Source organism: Vombatus ursinus, unplaced genomic scaffold (assembly GCF_900497805.2).
Source record: "Vombatus ursinus unplaced genomic scaffold, bare-nosed wombat genome assembly UNPS02014874.1, whole genome shotgun sequence".
In the NCBI taxonomy this organism is placed as follows: domain Eukaryota; kingdom Metazoa; phylum Chordata; class Mammalia; order Diprotodontia; family Vombatidae; genus Vombatus; species Vombatus ursinus.
The window spans coordinates 2,988,819-3,003,704 of NW_020954652.1; the positions used below are offsets into that span (position 1 = coordinate 2,988,819).

The following is a 14,886-nucleotide window of genomic DNA, read 5'->3' on the forward strand; positions in this document are numbered from 1 at the left end:
ATCTATCTATCTATCTATCTATCTATCTATCTATCTATCTATCTATCCATTCAACAAATCATCTATCTGTTTTATATACACATATATGTGTGTATATCTGTGTGTATGTATGTATATATATATATATGTATATATACATATATGTATTTAACACCATCAGTCCAGTTATCTAAAGTTATGGTAGAAATATGGACATAAATATACATTCTGTATAGACTATAATATAGACATAAAATGTGCATATATATATATATATCCATCATAATCCTCTTTCTTCCACGGTTATATTTATTTTCATTACTTTAACACTATCATTTATATATGAAAATCTGAGACTTTTTAATTCATCTCATAAATTTACTTTGTGGTCAGATATAGCTCATTTCACTTCATCTTTACCTCATTTCACCAGTTTTAACTTCACACATGCACACACACACACACACATACAAACACACACACAAATGCACAGAAATTGTGTGATGGATTATCCAGTTGTCGAGACTTTTCAGTTGTATCTGACTCTTTGTGACCCCATTTAAAGTTTTCATCACAAAAATTTCCTTCTCTAGCTTATTATACAGATGATGAAACTGAGGCAAACAATGACTTGCCTAGGGTCACACAGCTAGTTAGTGTCTGAGGCCATGTCGAACTCAGGTCTTCCTGACTCTAGGCCTGGTGCTGTATCCACTGCACCATCTAGTTGCCCCCCACCCCAGTTTTTATGATTTTTAGCTAATTAATAAGTTTAAAAGCAGCTACCAAAAAATCAATTCTAAAAGTATCACCCCCTCGCCTTTCTGGAGGGAGAAAGGCTTTCACAGAATCACAGAATCAGAATAACAGAATCTGAGAGTTCAAAGGGTCCTCAGTTATCATCTAAACCAACCTATCCATGAAAAGAACCCAGAAAGGGAAAGAAGAGTGGGAGAGATGGAGGGAAAGAGAGAGTGAGAAAGGAAGGAAGGAAGGAACAAAGGAACGAAGGAACAAAGGAACGAAGGAATGAAGGAACGAAGGAAGGAAGGAAGCACTTACTATGTGCAGACCACTATGCTAAGCCCTGGGAATATAAATAGAAAAATAAGATGGTTCCTGCTCTCAAGAAGTTCATATGCCAATGGGGGAGAAAACATATACGGGAATTGTGAATTCAAATGATATCTTTGAACCTCAGTTTCTTCCAATATAAAATGAAAATGATAATCCCTTTAGTGGCCCATTTCATAGAATCATTGCAACAGTCAATAATTCTACTTTGTAAATCTTAAATCAATAATACAGGTAATTTATTGTTCTGATCTCCAGGGACTACAAGCTTAGATTTAGGGTGTTTGGAGCCTAGCTACAAGTGAATCATTTCACTAGTAGTGCCAAAGGAAAGATGATTTTCCTTAATTCTTTGTTGCAAGAGCAAAGATGGTTAGGGAGAGAGAACCACAGAAACATCAGGGAATTTTAAGGGTCTACCCTATACCACCAGTGTGCAGCAGCAACTATAACCCACACATACAATATGTGCTTATTGTATTACATATATGTATATACATCTCTCTCTCTCTCATATATATATATGTCTATCTATCTCTCTCTCTCTCTCTCTCTATATATATGTTTATCTATCTATCCATCTATTCATCTATCTATAATTTAAATCATGATAATGCCTTATATCGTCCATCTGGTTAGAGAAAATAAAGTCAACCATGGTCACAATATGATCCTTCACCCTTAGGAAACCATATATTCTAATATTGAATACTATTCTAAAATTCCTTGTCAGGGTTGATAAACAATACTAATCGGCATTATTCCATCTGCACTGGATGATAAATCCTATAGGAGCTAAAAAATTGATATTGTATTTTCTCTAAGCTTGAGGGCACGGCTTTGAGTAGAGCCCCCACTAAACTGAAATATAACTGAATCAGAATATTTATCTGGTAATCATAAATGGAATGCTGCCACCATGAGACAATAATAATAAATGAAACAGGAAAAAATAAGTACAAGGATAAGGAAAAAAATATTGAGGTTCCACAAGAAAATGAGACTAGAGACGAACAGATTTTAATGAAGTCCTGAATTCAGCTAATCATATGACTTTCCTAGAGAAAATTCACTTTGAAATTGTAACCTTATGAAAGAAATGAGGGCAGAAAAAAAATCTAGATTTATTGGTTTTTTAAAGTAATAATGAATTTATGCTTTAAAATTTCAGCCCATGCAAAAAGTAAGTTAACATGTTTTGAATTTTTGACAATTTAGCTTTTTCTCATCTACTCTCCATATCTCAGAAACAAGTCTATAAAATTAATTTTAACATTATGATCCTTTAAAAAAATAATCTGTCTCTGTATCTCTGGCTCTGTCTATCCTGCTGTTTCTCTCCCTTTCTCGGACTCTCTCATTCTTAACTTGATATCTGTGAATTTGTGTTTAAAAAATTGATAACTGAATTTCAATATAATTGGTTTCTTTTGTAATCCTATATATTTTCTTATGTATTTAAAAATTTGACTATGAGAAGGGATCTATAGGTTTTACCAGTCTCCTTTCTCCTCTTCTGTCTCTGTCTCCGTCTCTCTCTCATTTATCTATATAACTGCCTTTCAACCGTCTTATCTATCATCTATGTAGCGATCATTTATCTATGTATGTAGATGTCAGGCAGCTAGGTGGCACACTGGATAGAGAGGCAGTCCTGGAGTCAAGTAAGATCTGAGTTGAAATCCAGCCTTAGACACTTACTAGCTGTGGGACCCTGGGCAAGTCACTTAACCCTGTTTGCCTCATTTTCCTTATCTGTAAAATGAACTGGACAAGGAAATAGCAAACTGCTTCATTATCTTTGCCAAGAAAACCCCTGAACAACAACAATGTAGATAAATCACCTATCTCTTCTATAATTAATCTATCTATCCAATTATGGATCATCTGTTTATCTTATGTATCATCCATCTGACTACCATTTAATCTATGTATGTAGATATTACCTCTCTATCTCCTCTGATCATTTATCTATCTATTCAACTATGCATCATCTATTTGTCTTGTCTATCATCTGCCTAGCTAGTATTTATGTCTAGTTAGGCATATTTTATCTGTCTGTCTGTCTGCCTCTTCATCAGTCAGTCATTCTTTTGATAAAGCAGCTACCCTCCATCTATCTGTGTCCTTTCCTTTGGAAAAGGACTTAGGATGATGAAGCGGTGTCACACAGTGAGATGGATTGAGTCAACAGGAATAATAGAAACAAAAGGAAAAGCATGAATAACTTGGAACAAACTCCAGAGTCCTGGACTTCTAAGCTTCTAACGGTCTACATGAAATCATTCCCTCACTGTCAGTGAGTGCTCCACGCCAGCAAACTAGACATTCATGAGGTTCCACTGTGGGATGATGGACTAGTTCTAGCTAAGGAACAGACTAGTTTAGAATTCACTTTTTTGAGGGTTTCCTTTTCATATCATTTTGAAATCAATGATGCCTGGATATGGATGAGCTTGCCTACCTTTCATCAATTAGGTTTCTGAAGCTCCTCTTATTCCTAAGATATTCTTGCTATTACTATCTTAATTTGGCTCATTATATTGTGTTGAGGAGAGACAGATAAACAGAAACAGAGATAGAGAGACAGAGAAAGAGAGAAGACAGAGAGAAGGAGACAGGCAGAGAGATATTATGTTCTTTTCTATCCTTTATCCATATCTGTACTATTGAAATCTATACCATCAGTATCTATTTATTATTTATTTATTCTATTTTTTTAGGCAATTGAGGTTAAGTGACTTGCCCAGGGTCACACAGCTAGTAAGTGTCAAGTGTTTTGTCTGAGGCCAGATTTGAACTCAGTTCCTCCTGACTTCAGGGCCGGTGCTCTATCCACTGCACCACCTAGCTGCCCCCAACCATTGGTATCTAGATCTATATCTAAGAGGCAACATGGATAAGAAGCAAGACTTGTAATCAGGAACACAAGTTACAGGACATTGAATTTAGATTTTAACTTAGTTTCCACTTCACTGAGAAGGCTATAGCCAACTGAGATGAATTCTCTTAAATCTATTAATCTTCCATTCTTCCATATTTTTCAGAATCCTCATCCATTCTGTCCTCCTTCCCTTCTAATTCTGAGGAAGTGTCACCCATGTTCTTTGCTATAGGTAATCCCTCAACTTGGACCTCCAGGACCCTCTTGCCTTCTTCAGAAACTGGAACCAAGAATCATCCTTTCTGCCTCCCCATCTTTCCACAAACATGCTCAACTATCTCATAGCTTAAAAAAATAAGATTTGCCTTCCTTTGGTTCCCGTCTTGCAACCCTCTCTCCTCCAAGTCATGTTCAAACATCTGGAAAATGTTGTCTTCACCTGATGCTACTACTTCCTTGCCAACCCATCAGTAATCAGCCTCTTGACATCTGGCTTCCATCTCTACCACTTGGCTGAAAGTGCTCTCTTGAAAACTACCAGTGACCTTCTGATCACTAAATTCAATGGCTCGCTTTTCAATTCTTGAACCTCACTGACCTCTCTGCAGTACTGGATAGTATACCACTCCCTAGTCCTGGATCCTTCCTTCTCTCTTAACTTCACAGTACTTACATAATCTGGTCTTCTTATCTTTTTTTCTGTCTCTTTCAATGACTTTGGATATTTTCCTGAACCTTGTAAGTGAGCGTTGCCAAGGCTCTATCCTGAGCTCTCTCACCTGTCCAGACTCTCTCTCCCTCGGTAATGTCACTTCCTCCCATTAACTGTGTTTCTTAATTTATATCTTCAGTTCTGACCCTCTCTGTTTCCTCCAACTGCCCACAGGATCTCTATACCTGGACCTTCCCTGAATCAACTGAATATAACACATTCAAAGCACAGCTAATTATTTAGTTCTTTTCAAATCTGCTCCTGATCCCAACTTCCAGTTTCTGTCAATCGTTATCATTAACTGCCTATTTTCCCATGTTCAAAATCTTGGGGCTTTCTTTGACTCTTTTCCTCATATTTCATATGAAATGGGTTATCAAATTCTACCCTGCTTACCTCAACATTACCTCTCATACAGTCCACTACTCTCTGTTCCCAATCTATCATCCCATTACATGCCTTCATTATATCAACTGCCTTGGCTATGGTAGTAACCTCCCAATGATGATATTTCATTTTCAGTCATGCCTAACTCTTCATGACCCTATTTGGGGTTTTCTTGGCAAAAATGCTGGAGTGGTTTTCCATTTCCTTCTCCAGTTCATTTAAAGATGAGGAAACTAAGGCAAACAAGGTTAAATGATTTACCCAGGGTCACAAAACTAGTAAGTGTCTGAGGCCAAATTTGAACTCAGAAAGATGAGGCTACCGCACTCCAGGCCCTGCACTCTATCCACCGTGCTGTGTAGCTGCCTCTAGATCTTCCCATATAAATTTTCTTCAACTCTTCAAACGACTCCATCTTTCACAACCAGATTTGTCATTTTATGTTTAGACCTAGTCCTATCTCTCTTTTTGTTCAAAGTCCTCCACTAGTGCCCTGTTACTTACTAAACAAAGCTCTAAGTACTTAGCCAGGCATTCAAGGCTCACTAAAATTGGTCACTACTCTACCTTTGCATCTTTACTTCCAACTTTGACCTACCATGTACTCTACATTCCCTCTACTAGACTACTTGTCATTCTCCAATCATACCTTATACTCACCATATCTTCTATTTCCCATATCTACGCCTTTGTTCATGATTTCTAATGCTTATCAAGAAATAAATAAATATTTGGTAGCTCTCCTTGAGTCCTGGACTAACTTATTTGTATTCCCAAGCTTATCACCATATTTGTACCTCATCCTGAGATGAACTTGCTCATAATAAGATGAGGATAAAGGAAAAAAAAATGAGTGAGGAAAAAGTTACCTGCTCCTTTGCAGCATGAGGACAAAAATCAGGGCATATATTATAGTGTAATGTAATGGAAAGAACCTGGATTTGAAATCAGACAACTTGCATTGAGTCCCAACTCTGATACTACCTGTGTGACCATGGACAAGTTGCCTTCCCTTTTTGAGCCTTGGTTTCTTCATCTGTAAGATGGAGACAATCATACTTTCACTCCCTACTGCACTGGATTGTTGTGCACCATTCACTTGGCAAAGTTTTATATGAAGGTGGTCTGTTATTAGTGTGAGCTACAAAGTGTTCTAATGTGGTCTTGTAGATTTGATCTTGCAACCATAGGTCCATCTTCAATGTACATCTAGCAATGTCCTGTTCGCCATTTTCTAGTTAATTTCCTCTAGCGAGGGCATCAGTTTTTCTAATTCTGAGAATGCTCAGAAGCAGTAATGGCACTCAATGTGATACTTCTCCTTTGTTTATTTGATAGAATTGAAGGGAAAAAACAACCCACATTAATCACAAAGTGAAGTATTTAGAAGCCACATCTATTTCCCAAATATGCATTTGGCAAAGTGCATATACATATTAATTCCATGAATTACTGCACTGAATGTTATTTAGTGGTGCTATAATTGTCTCACTGCAATCAGAGAGCTCGAGCTGTATCTGAGTCATCTAATCAGAGATGCAAATATGGCACATATTTTGATACTCTCTAATGTGTAACTTGTCTGCTCAGAGGAACTAAAATAACAACAAGAAAACAAGATTTGAATGATTTTTCCCCTTTCCAAAATAAATAAACACATAAATAAATAAATAGTTAAATAAGTAAATATCTGAATCAATAGATGAATAAACAAATGACAGGATAGATACATGGATATAGATAGGTAGATAGATGGATGAATAAGCAGATATAGGTCAATAGAAAATGGTCAGATAGATAAATAGATGGATGGCTAGATAGATGGATTGATAGCTATAGATAGATGGTTAGATATGGATAGGTAGAATGATAGATAGAAAGAGACAGATATAGATAGGTAGATATAAAGATGGATAGAGAGATGGATGTATGGATGGATAGATATATGGATAGATAAAGATAGTAGATGGATATAGATAGATATAGATTAGTAGAATGGATAGATATAGGTAGATAAAAACATGGATAGTTAGAGAGATGGATGGATGGATAGCTATATAGATGCATGGGTAAACAGATAAAGATAGGTAGATAGATATAGGTAGATATATAGATAGATATAGATAGGTAGATGAATGGACGGATACATACATAGATATACATAGGTAGAAGGACGGAGTAATGGATGGGTGGGTGGATGGATGAATAGATAAATATAGACAGATTGACAGGTATAGTTAGCTAAATAAATAGATATAAATAGGTAGATGAATGGAGAGAGAGACAGAGAGAAAGAGAGAGGTAGATGGCTAACTGGATTAATGAATTCAGAAAGAACTATGGATAACTAGAAGGTAAATGTCTTCAGGTGTATGCCACATGAAGATTAGTTGAAGGCACCAAGAACATTCAGCCCAGAGAAGAGAAGACTTCTTAAGTGAGACACGATAGGTACCTTCCGGTATTTGAAAGTCTGTCACCCAGAGGAGCAATAAGACTTTTGCTATTTGACTCCAGCAGAACAAGGAGAAAAGGGTTGAAGTTTTAAAAAGTGAGTTCAAACTCCTGAGGATTTTAAGTCAAGAGCTAAAAAGGGACACAGAGGTTACATAGTTCAATGTTTTCATTTTATAGACCAGGAATCCTAGTCTCCAAGAGACATTAAGGGGTTTTTCCACGTTGTACAGGTAAGGTTACACAGGTAAACACATGACAGAGCCAAAGAGAAAAAAAAGAACTTTTTAAGCATTAAGGCTATTGGAATGTTGCCTTCTGCCTTTCATTGGGCATCTTCAATTAGAAGTTCAATGGACATTTTCTAGATGTGTTGTAAAGATTTTTTTTAGGAAAGGATTGGACTAGATGGTTCATAAGGAGCCTTCCAACTCTGAGATTCTGAAATTCTTTGTAAAGAGCAGTTGGAATGAGGAAGACCTGGGTTCCAATCCTGCCTTAGACACTAGCTATGGGTCCTTGGGCACATCAATCAATCCCTCGAAGCCTCAGTTGTCTTTATTTGTAAAATGTGTAGGGTTAATTTAATGGTTTCTAAAGTTCTTTCCAGCTTTTAACCCATGATCCTATGATCCTTTGGACTAAATGAATAATTGTCATCATTCAATTTTGAAGTGAACTATTCCAAAATAAACTAGCTTATTTTTCATTTGCTTCTCAAAGACATGCTAGAGGCCTACATATAGTTCAAACAAATGCTGTTTCCTTCAATTCAGCTCTGAGGGAAAAAAACAAACAAACAAAAAATGAGCAGAGGAACCAGATGGTACAATGGACACAGGAAAGGAGGGAATGGAATAAGTATTAATTAAGCACCTATTGTAGGCCATGTGCTAAGCATTTTACAAATTATTATCTCAATTATACAATGTACTTGGAATCAGGAAGACCTGAGCTCAATCTGACTCTTTCTTTTACAAGCTGTGTGACTTTGGACAAGTCACTTAATCTCTCAGCCTCAGTTTCCTCATTTATAAAATGGGGATAATAATGAGAAGACATGCAAAGTGCTTTGTCACTAACATAACAAACATTTGATTCACAGTCTAATACCATATCTATATGCATGTGTGTGTGTCTGTAGTCTATATTATTAGGAATTTAATAAGAGATCAAGTGTTTTGATTTATAATGTAATATAATTTTTAAAATATTACTATTACTAACTTAAGAACTTACTTATTATTAGGAACTTAACTCTGACACTTCTACCACTTGAGGCAGGCAGACCCAGCAACAGGTTATGGTGCCAGTCCAGGCAGGATGTGATGAGTCCTTCACCCCCAGATCCTGCTGGGTCTGCCAGCCTCAAATCTCTCTCCACTCCCACTTCTCCTAAAATGAAAGACTTATTTTTAAGTTTTATCTGCATTACTAACATTTTCCCTATCACTTTCTTAAGGTTAAGCCATCAACAAAACAATAAATCAAACTCTGATTTGTATTTTTTTGCCAATTTCCAAAGACTACACGTTATAGGTTGTAGGGCATCTCTGGAAGGAACCTTAGAGCCTAGTTTATCTATCTCCCTCATTTTACAGATTTGATTTCAGCTCAGGTGCCTTAACTATGTGTCCAGTGCTCCATATGCTACCCTGTGCCACCTCAGCTGTTGCTGAATAACATGAGCTCAAACCTCCATTTAATAAGAGAATCAGTTGTCAAAATTAGAGAATAAGGAAGAAATCAAAATCTAATATTTTAATTCTGGAAATAAATTGTTCCACAATGCAAAATGCATGACTTTCTAAGCTTAATAATTTTAGGCTAAAGTCCTATGGTGTATGTATATGTGTGTGTGTGTGTGTGTGTGTGTGTGTGTGTGTGTGTATACACACAAATATATAGATATAGGACTTTGGTGTATGTATACGTATATGTATATGTGTATGTATATGTATATATATGTATATGTATACATACACCATAGGACTTTAGCCTAAATATATATGTTTATATATATATACACATACATATACATACACACACATTATATATATTTATATATATATATACACATATATATTTCACTTCATTTCCCAGTGTTTTTTAAAAGTTAAAATTTTAATTTGTTTTAAATTATTACCTAGTGTGTGTATATATAAATATATATATACACATATATATATACATATATATATACATACATATACATTCACAGATATATAATTATCTGTCTCTATCCATCCATCTACTTACTCATCAAACTATCTTTCCATCATCCATCTATTCATCAAAATATCCATTTATCTATCTATCCATCTATCTATCTATTTCTGTAGTTGTTGATAAGCCATCCCTAAAGCTATTTTGTCCTGATTTTATCATATGACAAGTGAGGCTATACAGCTTTTGCACCAAGCCAACAAAAAGACCATTTTCCATCGTCAGGATGCGTAAACACTTTTTTATTCCCCCCGCAGTCCCAGAGACACAAGCCAGTGACTCAGGAATGTGCTTTTCCCTTTAGGCTCCCTCCATTCCAGAGCACATCTGTCTCAATTTCCGCTGTTGCCTCTGCTTCTTTTTGGTTTCTGCCCAACTCTTATTGCTTCTTAATCTGACTCACAGACCCCCACAGATGGAAACAGTCAGTTTCTCTGTAAAAAGGGAGTGTACCCACTTTCAGTTTTATCAGATTATTTCTAGTCTAGTTCCTTTTTAATAGCCTTTGAAAGCTGCACAATGTAGCCTCATATACTGTCTGATTTTTACTTTTCAGTGCTTTTGATTTGAAATAAACAAGAATACATAATGTCCCCCCAACAATGTCTACAAGACTCTATGTAAGACTTTGTCAGTTCTAATCTGGCTAATGAATGGTGCATAGGGTTCTCCATAAGTCTTTTTTTTTTTTTTTTTTTGGCTTTTTGGTGAGGCAATCGGGGTTAAGTGACTTGGTGAGGGTCACACAGCTAGTAAGTGTCAAGTGTCTAAGGCTGGATTTGAACTCTAGTCCTACTAACTCCAAGGCCAGAGCTCTATCCAATGCACCATCTAGCTGCCCCTCCATAAGTCTTAGTGTAATTTTAAACTTTAAAAAAAGTTTTAAAAGACTTTTAAAAGCCTAAGACTACAATCAACTTTTCTGATATCTTGTATCTCAGATGCAAAGAACATAACAAATCTTAAAGGGCTGTCATCGTCATCATCATCATCATCATCCAATAGGATATTTGTAAAGCACTTTGCATACTTTATTATTATATAAATGCTAGCTAGCTAGCTAGGTGGTAGTAGTAGTAGTAGGAGGAGGAGGAGTACTAGCAGAGTAGCAAAAGTACTAGGAGAGTAGTACTAGTACTAGTACCAGTACTAGTACCAGTAGTAGTAGTAGTAGAATATTTCTTTTTTAAAAAATTTTATTAATTAATTAATTTATAGTTTTCAACATTCACTTCCACAAGATTTTGAGTTCCAAATTTTCTCCCCATCTCTCCCCTCCCCCAACCCCAATTATACATGTATAGTCATGCAAAACACTTCCATAGTAGTCATGTTGTGAAAGACTGTATTTCCCTCCATCCTATCCCATCCTCCCATTTTTTCTATTCTCTCCTTTGACCCTGTCCCTCTTCAAAAGTGTTTGCTTCTGAATACCCCCTCCCCTAATCTGCTCTTCCTTCTATCATCTCCCTCTCTTTCCCCCTATCCTGTAGGGTAAAGATAGCTTTCCATACCCAAATGAGTTTCTATGTTATTCTCTCCTTAAGTCAAATCCAATGAGAATAAGATTCACTCATTCCCTCTTACCTCCCCCCACCTTTATCCCTCCATTGTAAAAGCTTTTTTCTTGCCTCTACCTCTCTCTTTCTCCTTTTCCCAGTATAATCCACTCTTACACCTTTATTTTATTTTTATCTCTTTATATTCAACTCACTCTGTGCCCTCCGTCTCATGAGTTACAAATACCATCTTTCCATGTAGGAATGTAAACAGTTCAACTTAAATAAGTATCTTCTGATTTCTCTTTTTTGTTTATCTCTTCATGCTTCTCTTGAGTCTTGTATTTGAAAGTTGAATTTTCTATTCAGCTCTGGTCTTTTCATCGAGAATGCTTGAAAGTTCTCTATTTCATTGAATTTCTATTTTTCCCCTGAAGGATCATACTCAGTTTTGCTGGGTAGGTTATTCTTGATTTTAATCCTAGCTCCTTTGACTTTCATAATATCATATTCTAAGCCCTCTAATCCCTTAATATAGAAGCTGCTAAATCTTGTGTTATCCTGATTGGGTTTCCACAACACTTGAATTCTTTCTATCTGGCTGCTTGCAATAGTTTCTCCTTGACCTGGGAACTCCGGAACTTGGCTATAATTTTCCTAGGAGTTTTCCTTTTGGGATCTCTTTCAGGACATGATCAGTGGATTCTTTCAATTTCTATTTTACTCTCTGGTTCTAGAATATCAGGGAAGTTTTCCTTGATTAATTTCTTGAAAGATGGTGTCTAGGCTCTTTTTTTTTTTTTTTGATCATGGCTTTCAGGTAGTCAAATAATTTTTAAATTGTCTTTTTCCTGGACCTATTTTCCATGTCAGTTGTTTTTCCAATGAGACATTTTACATTGTCTTCTATTTTTTCATTCTTTTGGTTTTATTTTATAATGTCTTGATTTCTCTGAGTCATTAGCTTCCATTTGCTCCATGCTAATTTTTAAGAAATCATTTCCTTCACTGAGCTTTTGGACTTTCTTCTCCATTTGGCCATTTCTGCTTTTTAAGGCATTTTTCTCCTCATTGACTTTTTGGACCTCTTTTGCCATTTGAGTTAGTTTATTTTTTAAAGTCTTATTTTCTTTAGTATTTTTGGGGTCTCCTTTAGCAAGCTGTTGACTCATTTTTCGTGATTTTCTTGCATCATTCTCATTCCTCTTTCTAATTTTTCTTCTACTTCTCTTACTTGATTTTCAAAGTCCTTTTTGAGCTCTTCCATGGCCTGAGACCAATTCATATTTTTCTTGGAAACTTTGGACGTAGGAGCTCTGATTTTATTGTCTTCTTCTGGTTGTATATTTTGATTTTTTTGGCCACCAAAGTAAGATTCTATGGTCTGAGTTTTTCTACTGTATGCTCATGTTCTCAGCAAGTTCCTTGACTTTTAAACTCTTTGTTAAGGTAGGGCTCTGCTTCCAGTATAGAGGGTGTACTGTCCCAAGTTTCAGGGGTTTTCTGTAGCTATTTTCAGAGACACTTCTATGGATCTGTACATTTTCAGTTCCTCCAAGGTAGTATGATCAAAGGAGAGGTGTTTTCTCCTTGTCTGGCCTGTGCTCTGGTCTATGACTGACCACAGGCACTCTCTTCTGCCTTGGAACTGTGAGGAGGATTCCCCCTCCACTGCCACTACAAGTTCCGCTAAGCCAGCGCTCCTTCTCATCCCAGGACCTCCACCCAGGACTGCAACCCAGATTCAAGCATGGGCAAAGCAAGAAAATCCTGCCACAGCACCAGCAAAGAGATTCCCCCTCTGATCAGCCACATGATCCCCACGCTGTCTGTGATATGTTAGAGAATTGCTGTAGCAATGAGAGGCTAAGCACCTACAACAAGTCAGGCACTGTGCTAAGCACAGGGGATACAAAAGCAGCAAAAGACAGTCCCGGCCCTCAAGGAGCTTTCAATGTAACAGGGGAGAAAACAGGCAAATAAATATATACAAAGTAAACTACACACACGGGATAAATAGGAAGTAACTAACAGAAGGAAGACTCTAGAATTAAGAGGGGTTGGGGAAGGCTTCCTGTAGAAGGTGGGATTCTAGCTGGGACTGAAAGTCATGGGGGACAGCCAGAGAAAATGTCCAGAGCCAAGATTTGGAGATGAAGATGATGATGATGGTGGTGGTGGTGGTGATGAAAGATATAAGTATTTTTTTTTTTTGGCTAGGCAATGGGGTTAAGTGACTTGCCCAGGGTCACACAGTTAGTAAGTGTTACGTGTTTGAGACCGGATTTGAACTCAGGTCTTCCTGAATCCAGGGCCAGTGCTCTATCCATTGTGCCACCTAGCTGCCCTATAAGTATTTTATAATAGGAAAAGATCTAAGGATACTAAAATAGGTCATGCTGCCCTTTACACCACGGCGTATGTGACCTAACAATGCTATGCATCTGAGGCTTGGGGGAGGATTTGGAATCAAAAGCTGTGGGTTCAAATACTGCCCCTGCAACTTGACTAACTGTGAAGCTTTATAAATCACTTTAACTCTTTCAGTCCCAGTATCATCATCTAAATGCTGGTATCTCACCTATTGTACTAAAAGGGTGGATGAGGGGCTGCAGATTAGCTTAATCAATGGATGATAAACTTGGAACTGTAAGTAAACTCAGACCACATAGTCACATAACAATAACAATAATCATAACTGGCATTTTTATAGCCCCTTAAAGTTTGAAAGTGCTTTACATTTGATCCTGGGAGGTAGAGGCTATCATTATCTCCATTATACAGGTAAGGAAACTGAGGAAGACAGAAGTTAAGTGTCTTGACCAGGGTCACACAGCTAGTCAGTCTCTCAGGTAGGAACTGCATTAAGTATTTCTGACTCCAAGTCCTTGACTATCCCCTGGGCTACCTAGCTGCCTTAGGAACCTAGCCCAGACCCCTTATTTGAAACATGAGCAAATTGAAGTCTAGGGTAGTTAAGTGACTACCTGTGTTAAAAGTCACACAAGTAGTTAATATTAAATGGGGTATTTGAACCCGGAATCTCTGGTTTAAAACCTAGAGTTTGTTTCTTTTTTTTTTTTTTTTCATTGTAACACCCTGCCTCCATAAAAGCTACGGGACAATAGCACTCTTTTTTTGTCCTTCATCTGGATCTGTAAATATTCTTCAACTTTTCTGTCAATTTGATGGATAGATGGTATGCCAAAAACAGGTCTTTAAATATGAAATGTGACAAATTCAGGGGTCATATGGCCACAGAGTCATAGATTTAGAGTCAGAAGGGATTCCAAAGGCCAGCTGGTCCAATCCGCTCGTTCTACAGATGAGGCAAACGAGAGCCAGGGTGTTTAAGTAATTTGTGTAAGGCCCCTCCGAAACAATAACAACAACTAGGTGGTTGGTCAGTCATTACTCTTGGTGCTCAGAGAACAAAATGACATCACTGTGTTGGGATTAATGTGTCCAGGTGCGGCTGATCAGACCAGTAATAGCTCAGAACGCTCTATCACAGGTCGGGCACAAACAGTCCATACGAACATTTGGAGATGATTGGTTGGGGTAGGGAAGTTGCCCAGGAAAAACAGAGAATTAGAGAAAGATTTTCTTTTTTTATTTGCTGCGCACACACACACACACACACACACACACACACACACACACACACACAC

General features: G+C 37.1%; 1 protein-coding gene across 1 annotated transcript in view; it reads left to right on the top strand.

Moving 5' to 3' along the window:
• The window catches only part of EPYC (epiphycan), a 30,579-nt gene that overhangs the window by 820 nt on the left and 14,873 nt on the right, over positions 1-14,886 (top strand). The gene's annotated exons all lie outside the window — the stretch shown is intronic.